Here is a 12490-nt window from a genome sequence, read left to right on the forward strand (position 1 = left end):
TGAAATATAAATCAAATTGAATGTGAGAATAACTACACTTTCTTTTTTCAGTTTGCATTTTCCATATTTTCTCAACTTTTTCTGATTTGAAGTTGTATAAAATTTTCAATATACATATTTTAAAATATAACATTACCATTTTCATACAGATGATAAGACAATCATATCAATAAGAGGGCAAGAGAATTTATTTTTGCTGCAATTGCAATGATTAACTGATTAATCATTTAAAAGAAAAATGATTACTTTAAATTTTTGGAAGTGTCTGTTAAAACCTGTCAACAAGGAAAAATGCCAGTATTCTTCACAGTTTTCATGCATGTTGGCATTGTGTCTCAGTGGTCAGCGCACATGCTTTCAAAGCTGAAAGTGGTTCAAGATGGTCTTTTCCATGGAGTTGCAAGTAGTCCAAAACGTGCTGGATCTGCTGTGGCAACGCGAAACAAAAACCTGAAAGAACTCAATTTACAGCTTCTTAAATAGAAATAAACCTGACATTTATTATGGACTAAACGATTAAGGGGGCAACTGACAGATACACATTAAGTCACCACAAAAGCAATCAATAGTTGCAGCCACCGTGCTGCCAATGTATGTTGTGTGTGTCTATATATATATATATAGCTAGGATTGTAATTCTAATTATCTCATAGTGAGCAGTACACCCAGAATTTGTTTTCCCCCTTAAATGTAGAAATGAGATGAATAACTTGCTGTTTATTTATTTATTTATTTATGCAATAGTAATATTTGGTCAGTTCAAATTTATTTTTGGATGATGAAGGGGGGGAACTAGTGTGCATAAAACTTTTGCACAGCACTGATCTCAATTAACCTCTGGCAAGGTGCTCACTAGAAAAAAAAAAAAAAAAAAAAAAAAAAAAAAAAATATATATATATATATATATATATATATATCTATATATATATATATATATATTATATATATATATATATATATATATATATATATATAGCTAGGATTGTAATTCTAATTATCTCATAGTGAGCAGTACACCCACAATTTGTTTCCCCCTTAAATGTAGAAATGAGATGAATAACCTGCTGTTTATTTATTTGTGCAATAGTAATATTGGTCAGTTCAAATTTATTTTTGGATGATGAAGGGGGGAAAAAAACTAGTGTGCATAAAAACTTTTGCACAGCACTGATCTCAACCTCTGCAAGGTGCTCATGAGTGTATATATCATATATATAATATATATATATATATATATATATATATATATATATATATATTATATATATATAGGTGTTCTGAGGTGCTTCCATGATGCACTTCTCCTCCCACGTGCACATTGTTGCTGATCAACCCCCACCCCATGTCAAGCAGGACCCCGCTGTACCTTTTGTCTGGGGCTCCTTCTTTGTTACAGGAGCTGGTGGACTCAGGAGGAGCAGCAGGAGGAGCACAATCATATGTACATATGTAATCAAACACAAGCATGTTTCCCTCAACACATGCTGCCATCAAGCTTTATTCACTGTTTCACTTTGGTTTGGGAATGTGGAAAAGCTGGAGACAGGAATCAGGAAAAAAAAAAAAAAAATATATATATATATATATATATATATAATTTTATATTATTATTTTGAAATTAATCACAATTAAAAGCGGGTTTAATCAGCTGTGTGGCTGCGGGTGATGTGTGCAGCAGCATCTTGAGCATCATCAGTGAACTGCAGATAACCCCATGACGCGCGCATGCCACATTATGGAAAGCCTGCATATAGAAAATTGACGCATGTGTTTGCCGTGGTGGTCTGATCAGGATCTGCCTCCAAGTCCAGATGAAGGATGAGCTTCTTCTCGGGCGCAGACGTTGTCCATGCCGCTGATGCGCTCTCGCTTCATTGCAAACTCTTGTGCACCCTCTGGTGCTTGCTCGTCTCCAAAACTTCTTTGTGCAGCTGCAGCTCGCTTTGCAGATTGTCTTCCTTGTCTGTGCGCTGGTGGTTGCTCATTACTCAGAGACAGACGGATCTCAGGTCATCTGCAGCTGCAGCGAAGGAGAAGCAGGAAAGATGGCGATCATCCATTAGAGCGACCGGGGCGCACGCGTCAAAATCAACTTCTGGGCTTGGATCGCTCGAGAAGAAGATCGTACCAGTGAGTTTTTGCCCCTTTTTCTCCTCCTTTGTGCGTGTGTGTATTTCATTTATTTATTTATTTTTTTAGTTTTGTCGGTTGGGGCTTTCAAGGTCTGCGAGAACGTCGCCGTGGTAGATCATGGGATATAATTTTGGAGAGCGCCGCGTCGCGAGCGATCTGGACGAGCTGGTCTTCTCCTTTTAGTCCAGGTCCACTTAGGAGCGGAAGCCGGGTGAGATTTTCTCTTAATTTTTTTTTAAACTCGGTGAGCTGCGGTTGGAACCCACGCAGCAGCCAAAGTCAAGTGGATCTCCTCCTCGCTTCCCACTTTGTATCCTACCGTGCTTCCTCGCCATGTCGCCTTTCGGTTCAAAGTGACACAAGGAAATGGTGCCTGCGTGTTTTTGTTATTCTGACATGTCTGGGTCAGGGGATTTATTGGTTTGGCTGTGCGGTCAAACCTCTCCTGTGTTTGTTTGCGTGTTTGTTGCGCGCTGGTTTCATGGAGGATCCATTGCGCGTTTCGCTCTCTTCTCTTCCAACCAGCCTCCATTAGCGACAAACAGGAGCTGGCACACTCTCCATGAAAGAAGCCATGTCCAGTGTGTGCTCCCTCCTCCTCCTTCTTCTTCCTCCTCCTGGTTTTTTTTTCTTTTTAAAGAAATCTGCTTCTCCATGGGGTTGGAGCTTCAGATCTCTCGCGGCTGGTGAATTGTAGACTCATTGTCTTCCCCCCTTTTTGCACTGCTTTTACAAAAATTTTTGGTTTGATGCACATTTTGCTGTCACTGATCTCAAGTCAGGTAGTGTCATTGCTAGCAGGGCTTCACCATAAAATGGAGGAAGGCAGATGAGTCTCCAAGGAGAGCCCAGCAGGAGCCCCCACCACCACCACCTCCCCCCCAGAACAAAGGTTGCTCTCAAGCATTCAGAACCTCGTGTTGTTGTTTCTGCTCAACTTTAAGCAGAAGTCTGAAAAGTGAGGTTGACTTGGGTTGCTTCTGGTTTGTTTTCCATCCAGGATCATTTGCTTTTTGGAGGATAGATTTGAGGATTTTGTGTCAGTTTTTTTTTTTTCCAGGAATGTTCATGCAGGCTTCAGCTAGTTAATTTTAACAAAAATATCTTCACAGGAGGGGAGGATCGAGGTTCTCGTAGATAGTTTCCTAATGGAAGTTCTCCAGATGTTTGTTTTGAAGGGGTTTTTGTTTGAAATGAAAGTGTTGGAGCTTGTTTTAGTCAATTTAAGTGTGTGTTAATGCGAGATGGAGCTTTTTTTTATGGTGCTTTAATTACTTTTGAAGGTAATTGGAGTTTATCGGTAGGTAGGGTATGAAGCATATAAAGTCACATGTGTCAAACTTGAGGCCTGGGGGCCAGATACAGCCCTGGACAACCTTCTGATCTGTTGCCAATAATGTAGGGATCCCCGTAACCCCGTTTTAGACGGTACCACATAAAACTTGAGTCAAAAATCAAGCTTCTAACAGTTCAACATATGCAAATTGGGTGATTTTGTACTCCAACAAAGCCCTAAACCTGATGTGTCAGGTGCTGAGCAACCTTTGAAATTACTTATTTGGTTTTTAGGCTTAGGTTAAGGGATAACCTCACTTTCTCTGAAATGCATACGTCTTTCTGGGCATTTACTGTTTACCTTTGTGCAAGGAATGGACGCGTGTGTGTCTGTGTTGTTGTGATGTATGCAAACATTTACTGGTCCAGAAAAGCTTCTTTTCTCACAGTGGAGCATCAGCTATAAAACTACAGCAGTGTTGCTTTTGCGTGATCTCAGTCCAGTCCAGAGTCTGTTTGTCTGGAGGTATGATGTCTTAAAAAGTGGTGGATGGATTTTGATGAAACTTTGTGAGAAGATGACAATTTATTTGGTTAAATTTTGGTGGTGAGTCACATCTGTGTAGCTTTTTGTATCTTTAACATTGAGTTGTGATCGCCCTCCACTATCAGTTTACAGAGGTATTAATGGTTTTCCATGTTATCTAGGTGGAGGTATGAACTCTGGGTCCTTGTAGTTTACAGAGGTATCAATGGTTTCCCATGTTTTCTAGGTGGAGGTATGAACTCTGGGTCCTTGTAGTTTACAGAGGTATCAATGGTTTCCCATGTTTTCTAGGTGGAGGTATGAACTCTGGGTCCTTGTAGTTTACAGAGGTATCAATGGTTTCCCATGTTTTCTAGGTGAGGTATGAACTCTGGGTCCTTGTAGTTTACAGAGGTATCAATGGTTTCCCATGTTTCTAGGTGGAGGTATGAATTCTGGGTCCTTGTAGTTTACAGAGGTATCAATAGTTTTACGTATTTTCTAGGTGGAAGTATGAACTCTGGGTCCTTGTAGTTTACAGAGGTATCAATGGTTTTCCATGTTTTCTAGGTGGAGGTATGAACTCTGGGTCCTTGTAGTTTACAGAGGTATCAATAGTTTTCCATGTTTTTTAGGTGGAAGTATGAACTCTGGGTCCTTGTAGTTTACAGAGGTATCTGGTTTTCCATGTTTTCTAGGTGGAGGTATGAACTCTGGGTCCTTGTAGTTTACAGAGGTATCAATGGTTTCCCATGTTTTCTAGGTGGAGGTATGAACTCTGGGCCCTTGTAGTTTACAGAGGTATCAATAGTTTTATGTGTTTTCTAGGTGGAAGTATGAACTCTGGGTCCTTGTAGCTTAGGCGGAGTTGAGCTGAGTTTTTACTCCTCACAAGCCAAGTCCACCTCCATGTGACGTAAAAACTAGTGCCTAGGCTGACTTAGTTCTTTGTACTGAAATCAGCCATTAAGAGCAATTTGCTCTTTTGAAATCCCATTTTTTTAAATGAAGGAGGTAGAAACCCCATACGTTGAGACAAACACTCCTCCAATTGATCTGTTGCACTCAGCCATCAATTTGGACAGTGGTGTTGTTGACAGATTTTGTGTATTGTAACATCTGGCTCCAAATAATAAAAAGTTGTTTGGCATGTGTACTCCAAGTACTGCAGTTGATTTCATTAATGTATTCTGTGAAGATATGTTTGCATGATTATGAAATGCAGTACTCAGCATGGGCACATAATTTAAAACTAATATTTCATAGTAGTTTTGCAATATAAATGTATGAAAGTAGTACCAGTTATCTGAAAAAGGAAAAACCTGTGCTCTTTTAAAAGGCCAGACTTACATGGTGTGCACAGCAAGGTATACTTACCCACAGAGCACCAGAGGGGAACCAACAAATGTAGCACTCGAGATGCTGTTGTGCGCACATGACATGTAGGAAATTTCTGCTGCTGTATCGATAACAATATGATATGGCACATGAATTTGTAGTGCCAATGTTAAATACAGGAGCACTATGCGGTTGCATTTGCACTCGTGTCACAATTCATCCGGTGATTCCACTAGTTTTGCTGCCTTTGCGTCTGTTTATTTATGCAACATACAAACGAAGGAGACCACTTAATTTCTTTTTTAACACACTCTCCTGCTGTGAGTATCAGAAGGATCCTCACCGTGTCTTCATTTTGCAAACTAAACCTGTGCCTTCACTATTCATTAAACAACATTGATTCTTAGGTTGATGATGGCCAGACCTCAGCTTTGGCTGTGATGCGATGATTTTTGACACCCCTGTCCCAAAGGATGGTGGTGACCGGCCTGTCAGAGCATCGAGGGCGATGTGTTTCTTTATGTGGTTGTGCTATGCTCTGCAGTACCCCCGGCCACTGTGTGCAATCTTGCTGACAAGGAGACTGTGAGCTTGACACAGTGTGCTGCGCAATGCTGAGAAGAGCAATCAAAATGGTGGCAGCGCTCCTTCTCCCTGGCATGGCAGGACAAACAGGTTCTCAAGGAGGAGCGAGTAGCAGGAATCTGCTGCGGTTGACACATTTGTTTACAGATGGGCACGTTGGATAGTCTGGCGGAAGATGTTCCGCAAATGAGTCCCGTGTTTAAACCTAGAGGGGATTGTGATGTATTTTGGGAAAGAAACCTCTGTCTATCCAGATTGTCTCTGGGATACGAACAGACTGAGCAGTCTGTGTTTTGCAGTTGGAGCTCCTGTTACAATGTTCCAGGTCTTCAACAAATTCTTAGCCATTTCTCAGTGAACATCTTATTCATGCTACACTAGTAATCTGAGGTCTCTGGTTGAAGTTCTACGTGTCAGTTGAGGTCACAGATTAAGGCTGTTTGCAGTTGCTGGAGCAGTAATTTATATTATCAGATATTTCTCTTAATTTGGACATTTGTAGCAGTTCTACATTGGAAAGTAGAAGATTTTTAAAAACAGGAAACAGTCACGTTTATGTGCCTCCATTCTGGATCCAAGCCGTTTACTATTGAGCATTGGTTGGTACAAGACCTGAGCAGGTACTTGAATTTTCCATGATATGTCTGTATGATCCCTACGGAGGTAAATGTACACTCTTACCTTACTAAATTTTTAAGATGACACATTACACAGTTAGCCACTTCCCTTAGTCTCGCTGTTGCCTTAATACCAAGCTTTTCAGAATGAGTCCCTCATCGGTAATCAACTTGTAATGGCTCAGTAGAGGCTACGATGGTGAGGCTAAAGGAAGCGGCTAACTGACTAATCAATTATTTCAAAAAGTTTTTCTACATTTAGGAACCCTCTCTATGCTACCAAACACTTCAAATAACATTTTCACTTGTTCAGTGGTGACAAGAAGCAGTTTACTGACATTGTTTTTTATCTTGCCCTCTATAATAACATTGATTAGCCTGTTTCTGAGTGACTGTTTGCATTTTCTTTAAGCCATAACTACAGAGCTAGTATGCTAGCGGTTTAAAGCTGCCACCTGTTAGCAGTGGCTGCTACCTGCTGTGGACTTGACCATATTTTCTAGCTTTAGTACAAATATCTGAGATCATATGGTTTTACGTGTGGATAATTGTAATGGACCATCAAGAATGTGCTTTGATAGTTCTTTTTGAAGGACATTTAGTCGGTTAGGATTCTAACAAATCAGTACCGTACTGCTTTAAAGTAGGTTTTGTCCCAATTGAAAAGATTAGCCCCAAAACATCTTAAAAAAAAAAAAGAGCTTAGGTTGAAAAATGTCAAAATTCTGCCTTGGTGCTAAGCATTCTTGATTGTACATTATTTTCTATTAATAAGTGTTTCATTATTTTTGCAGCATCGTTTCTCTGTGATATATATTTTTAAATAATGCCTAAAATGTCTGAGCAAATACTTTTCTACTTGGGCTTTTGTTATATTAAGTGTTGTGAAATGGGTTTTCTAAAATCCTGAAAGGGTACAGGTTTTTATTTTGTGCAGGCCCATCAGCAGGTGATTTCAATGTCCCCTGGTGTTAATCTGTGAAATCACCTGCAGAGGTCTGTGGTTGCAAAAAGCTGCACCCTCTCTGCTCTTTGTGGAACCCATTGAGAACATTGTTTTACATCAACAATTGTTGGATTAACCCTAATTTCATGGTCTAAATCTGTGAGAAGTAGGGCTGCAACTAAGGATTATTTTCATTGTTTCCCAGTTTGGCCTGTAAAACATCAGAAAATAGGAGGAAAAATGTGCAGTTTTGTTTTTCAATACCAAAACCACATACAGTATATAAATTGCTTGGACAAAATACAATGATTTGAAAAAGACACAGATATACATAGAAGAGGAAATCCTCATATCCTCACAAGGTACGCTTGCTTGTCTTAAAGAACAAAATTTCACTTGACTTTTCGTCACTCAGTAGGCAGCATCGCTGTGGGATGACAGCTGGAAGTTCAAAATTTAGTAAGAACAGCGTGGGGCAGTTTGTGTACGAGGTACTATGAGGATTTTAGATGCTTGTTTGTGGTGAGGACGAGGCTGTTAAAAGCCCATTATCCGAACACCTGGCGGCTACACGGACAGAACAGGCTATTTTGGCTCTGCCCTCTTGCGCACTACAATTCCACCTGCTTTGTGCGCCGGACACTGTAAATAAAATAATTATTTTGTAGCGGATTAATCATTTTCTGTCAGAGCTTGGATGTTGAAAACACCTCTAATCGCTTCTGGAATCACAGAGGACGTTTCATTTGTAGCTTTTTTTCTTGCCTCTCTCTTGTGCGCTGAGGTGGAGAACATATTTGGAACAGCCTAACAGTTGCATATTCATTCCTTCTTTATAAGCAGCTGTAAAAGTATGTTTATGTTAGATTTAACATCTTGTTATAATGGATCAGATGAGGCGCGCTGACGCAATGACTCGCACTCAAGATGAGCATTTACGCAGAACGCCAGTGTGCAAAAGAGCAATTTTGCAGACATTAACGGATGAACACAAAGTTAAATGTTGGATCACGGTGTCAAAATGACAGTAAGCTGCAGAAGAAATAAAGCCTGCAAGAAGAAGCACAGAGGCGACTGTCTAGGAGCCCGTGGTTTGGTTCAAGCTGTTATGGTTATGGATGTGTTTTGTGTTTTTTTTTTTTGGGGGGGGGGGGGGGGGGGATGATTGATCCACATAGTTGTGGGTGTATATGATTAAAGTGACCTTTTTTTTTTTTTTTTTGCTCACAGAGCTGGGTAAACACAAGAACTGACTGTATTAAATGACAATGGAACAACAGGTGAACAGCAGCCTGCTACGCGGTGCACACCGGCCGGACTGTGCAAGAGTGTCTTTTTTTGGACTGCGTTTAAAAATGTGACAATCTTGAATGGATGTTGTGAATTGAAACCCACACTTTAAAGGGACCAAGTGTGGGAGGCTGGAGGTGTGGCCCCAAACCCATGCTCTAAACGTGCACCAACGTTGCATTACATGGTGCTACGTTGATCATATGTGGCTTGATGTGGATCATATGTGGCGACACAAGCCATTCAAGGCTGGACGGGGCTCAAATGACGGGTCGGTCGTGGCTCACTAGAGGCTATGTGGCACCTGTGAGGTACATACACTCAACAAAAATATAAATGCAACACTTTTGGTTTTGCTCCCATTTTGTATGAGATGAACTCAAAGATCTAAAACTTTTTCCACATACACAATATCACCATTTCCCACAAATATTGTTCACAAACCAGTCTAAATCTGTGATAGTGAGCACTTCTCCTTTGCTGAGATAATCCATCTCACCTCACAGGTGTGCCATATCAAGATGCTGATTAGACACCATGATTAGTGCACAGGTGTGCCTTAGACTGCCCACAATAAAAGGCCACTCTGAAAGGTGCAGTTTTGTTTTATTGGGGGGGATACCAGTCCGTATCTGGTGTGACCACCATTTGCCTCATGCAGTGCAACACATCTCCTTCGCATAGAGTTGATCAGGTTGTCAATTGTGGCCTGTGGAATGTTGGTCCACTCCTCTTCAATGGCTGTGCGAAGTTGCTGGATATTGGCAGGAACTGGTACACGCTGTCGTATACGCCGGTCCAGAGCATCCCAAACATGCTCAATGGGTGACATGTCCGGTGAGTATGCCGGCCATGCAAGAACTGGGACATTTTCAGCTTCCAAGAATTGTGTACAGATCCTTGCAACATGGGGTCGTGCATTATCCTGCTGCAACATGAGGTGATGTTCTTGGATGTATGGCACAACAATGGGCCTCAGGATCTCGTCACGGTATCTCTGTGCATTCAAAATGCCATCAATAAAATGCACCTGTGTTCTTCGTCCATAACAGACGCTTGCCCATACCATAACCCCACCGCCACCATGGGCCACTCGATCCACAACATTGACATCAGAAAACCGCTCACCCACACGCTGTCTGCCATCTGCCCTGGACAGTGTGAACCGGGATTCATCCGTGAAGAGAACACCTCTCCAACGTGCCAAACGCCAGCGAATGGTAATATTGTGTATGTGGAAAAAGTTTTAGATCTTTGAGTTCATCTCATACAAAATGGGAGCAAAACCAAAAGTGTTGCGTTTATATTTTTGTTGAGTATAGTAGCGGATACGTGCTAGCTTAAAACATGGACCATTCTTCAAATAATCGCTGACACACCCATGCGTGGCTCATTATTTATGGCTTATTATTCTGTGGGACCGAGACTTAACTGTTTTTTGTACCAGGCTGTAAATATGTTTATTTCTGTTGTAAAGTATGGCATTTTAACATGGAGCTCTATAGAGGGCATGCATGTGACATAGTCAAACCTGGAAGCCAGCAGTATACTGGCATGCTGGATGATAAACAAAGCGATAGCCGCTGTTTGCACTCATTTGTATGCTGTGTCGTCAGCTCTCATAGTGTGTATAATGGGACAGTCCACATTGTGAGAGAAGGAATTAAACAGTTCTAGACTCAAACAGGAAAAAATGTCATGAATCAAACTGTTTTAGATTGTTTTCAGCCTGTTGGAGCTCCCTGAGGCTGTTTAAGGCAAACCGGCATTTTGTGAATGAACGCAGGTAAACACACTAACTCCTGCATTTGTGACAATGGCAATCCTTTAAAGAAAATACTCATCTCAAACTCCTGGAAACCAGTGCAAACTGTGTGCAGGTTCGTGCATGTGTGCAAAGAAAATTTTGAAATGTTCAAAATCACCATCACGCATTAATAACGTGAACTTCACTTGAACATTACGCAAACAATTAAAAAACACAGCGTGCGAGTGATTGTATCAGCGCACCGCATCAGAGCGTAGCTTGTCTAAACGATTATAATTTTAAATCTATCATGAACATACTTTTACAGCTGCACACAAGAAGGGATGAACATGCAACTGTTTTACCAAGCCATGCCAATGTAAACATGACAAATAAGTAACTTTTCAGACGGTTCCTAATGCTTTGTCCACCTCATTAAGCGCGTCAGAGAGAAAAGCTGCAGCTGGAAAAGCCCTCTGTGATTCCGGAAGCATTTAGAGGTGTTTTCAACAGCCAACTCAGAAAGAAAATGATTATTCCGCTATTAAGAGTTATTTTATATATGCAGCGTTCAGCGCACAGTGCATGGCATCCAGCTGGGAACACAGCGGATGGAGATCATCATTACGATGTGCGTGCAAGTGTGCGGATCAAAGTTGTGCAAGTGTCAGGGCACGTTAACCCGTGCACTGTGGATGCGTGTGATTTTCATTGCCCCCATTTTACAAAAACAAAAACTGTGCACAAAACAACTCACCTTTGCTGTGATGATCTGAGACACGTTTTATGATGTTGTTGTTCACGGATCCCGCAACAGAGTATTTGTATCCCTGACAAAATAGTTGTAGATGTCCGTGTACTGAATATCAGGGACATATTCGCATGCCAGCAGCTACGAAAACATTTGCAAAAAAAATCCGGGTCCTGAAGGCCAGTCCACACAATGCTCGTGATATACCTATCCTTGGCTGATTTCGCCACAAAAAACAATTTTGCTGTTAGGTTGCAGAATTTTGGAACGTTCAACTGCTGTAAATAATCTGTTTCTTTACGCCATTTTCCATTCAACATGGAGGTATACCGTCTTGCGGTGTGGTTTGATGACATCCAGGGTTCTCACAAGGATTTTTTTCACAGCATAGGGGGGAACTTAGTGGGGCCTAGCTGCGCGACGAGCGTTGCAAGTGTGAGTATTGTAGGAGGGTCCCCCCCTCCCCAGAAAACTTTGAACTTTATAACACTTTGGAACACTATTTCCTTCATTTTGAGGGCCACTTTGTGTTGCTAACTGGGACGTTAAATAACATGCGACGTATCCTTTTAAAAAAGGGGGGGGTACACACAAAAGCCTGTCTATGCTGGTTAAATCACAGCATGGGGCCCCCTATGCTCAACTGCGCTGCCGAGAACCCTGACGTCAGGGTAGGAATTGATTCAAGGAACTGCAATGTTTGGCACTTCCATGTTGACTTCATTTTTTAACACCGAGGTTGATGCTTGGTATGGGTCTATGCCATCGCCTTTTGGGATGTGGCAACTCGTTGGCTCAGTTTAATATGTTCAACAAATCATCTGATCATTTTGGGTGCGTTGAACATTGCTTGAATTGATCTCTGCTTAAAACATTTAAAGCACATTGTCATTGCAGTTTAGCATTAAGATGACCAGGCAGAAGTGAAGCATGCTGTTGCAGATATTTTTCGATTTAAAAAAAAAAAAAAAAAAAGGGGGGTGGATTTATGTGACTGCATTTTTGAATGGTATTTTTGGGGGGATTACTCAAAAAAAAAAACTCAACACAGTGGATGGAGGATTAAAGAAGAGGGACCTCTGTGGCAGTTTATATGCTGCAAGGAAGTAGCCGTGAAGCTCACCGCTCTCTCTGATACTGTATTCCTTGCACTCCTTCACCACACACACACACCTCAAGTCTCGCTCTCTTATTCACTCACTCGCATTTGGTGATGCACTCCTCCATTCTTCTGTACCTGGGGCAGTAAAGAAGGCTGGAGAGGTGCACAAAAGCAAATTG

General features: G+C 41.3%; 1 pseudogene; it reads left to right on the plus strand.

Moving 5' to 3' along the window:
- The first annotated feature begins 1734 nt into the window (after positions 1 to 1734).
- The window catches only part of LOC117529032, a 56700-nt pseudogene continuing 45944 nt past the window's right edge, over positions 1735 to 12490 (plus strand).

The sequence above is a fragment of the Thalassophryne amazonica genome, chromosome 17 (genome assembly GCF_902500255.1).
Source record: "Thalassophryne amazonica chromosome 17, fThaAma1.1, whole genome shotgun sequence".
Lineage (NCBI taxonomy): Eukaryota > Metazoa > Chordata > Actinopteri > Batrachoidiformes > Batrachoididae > Thalassophryne > Thalassophryne amazonica.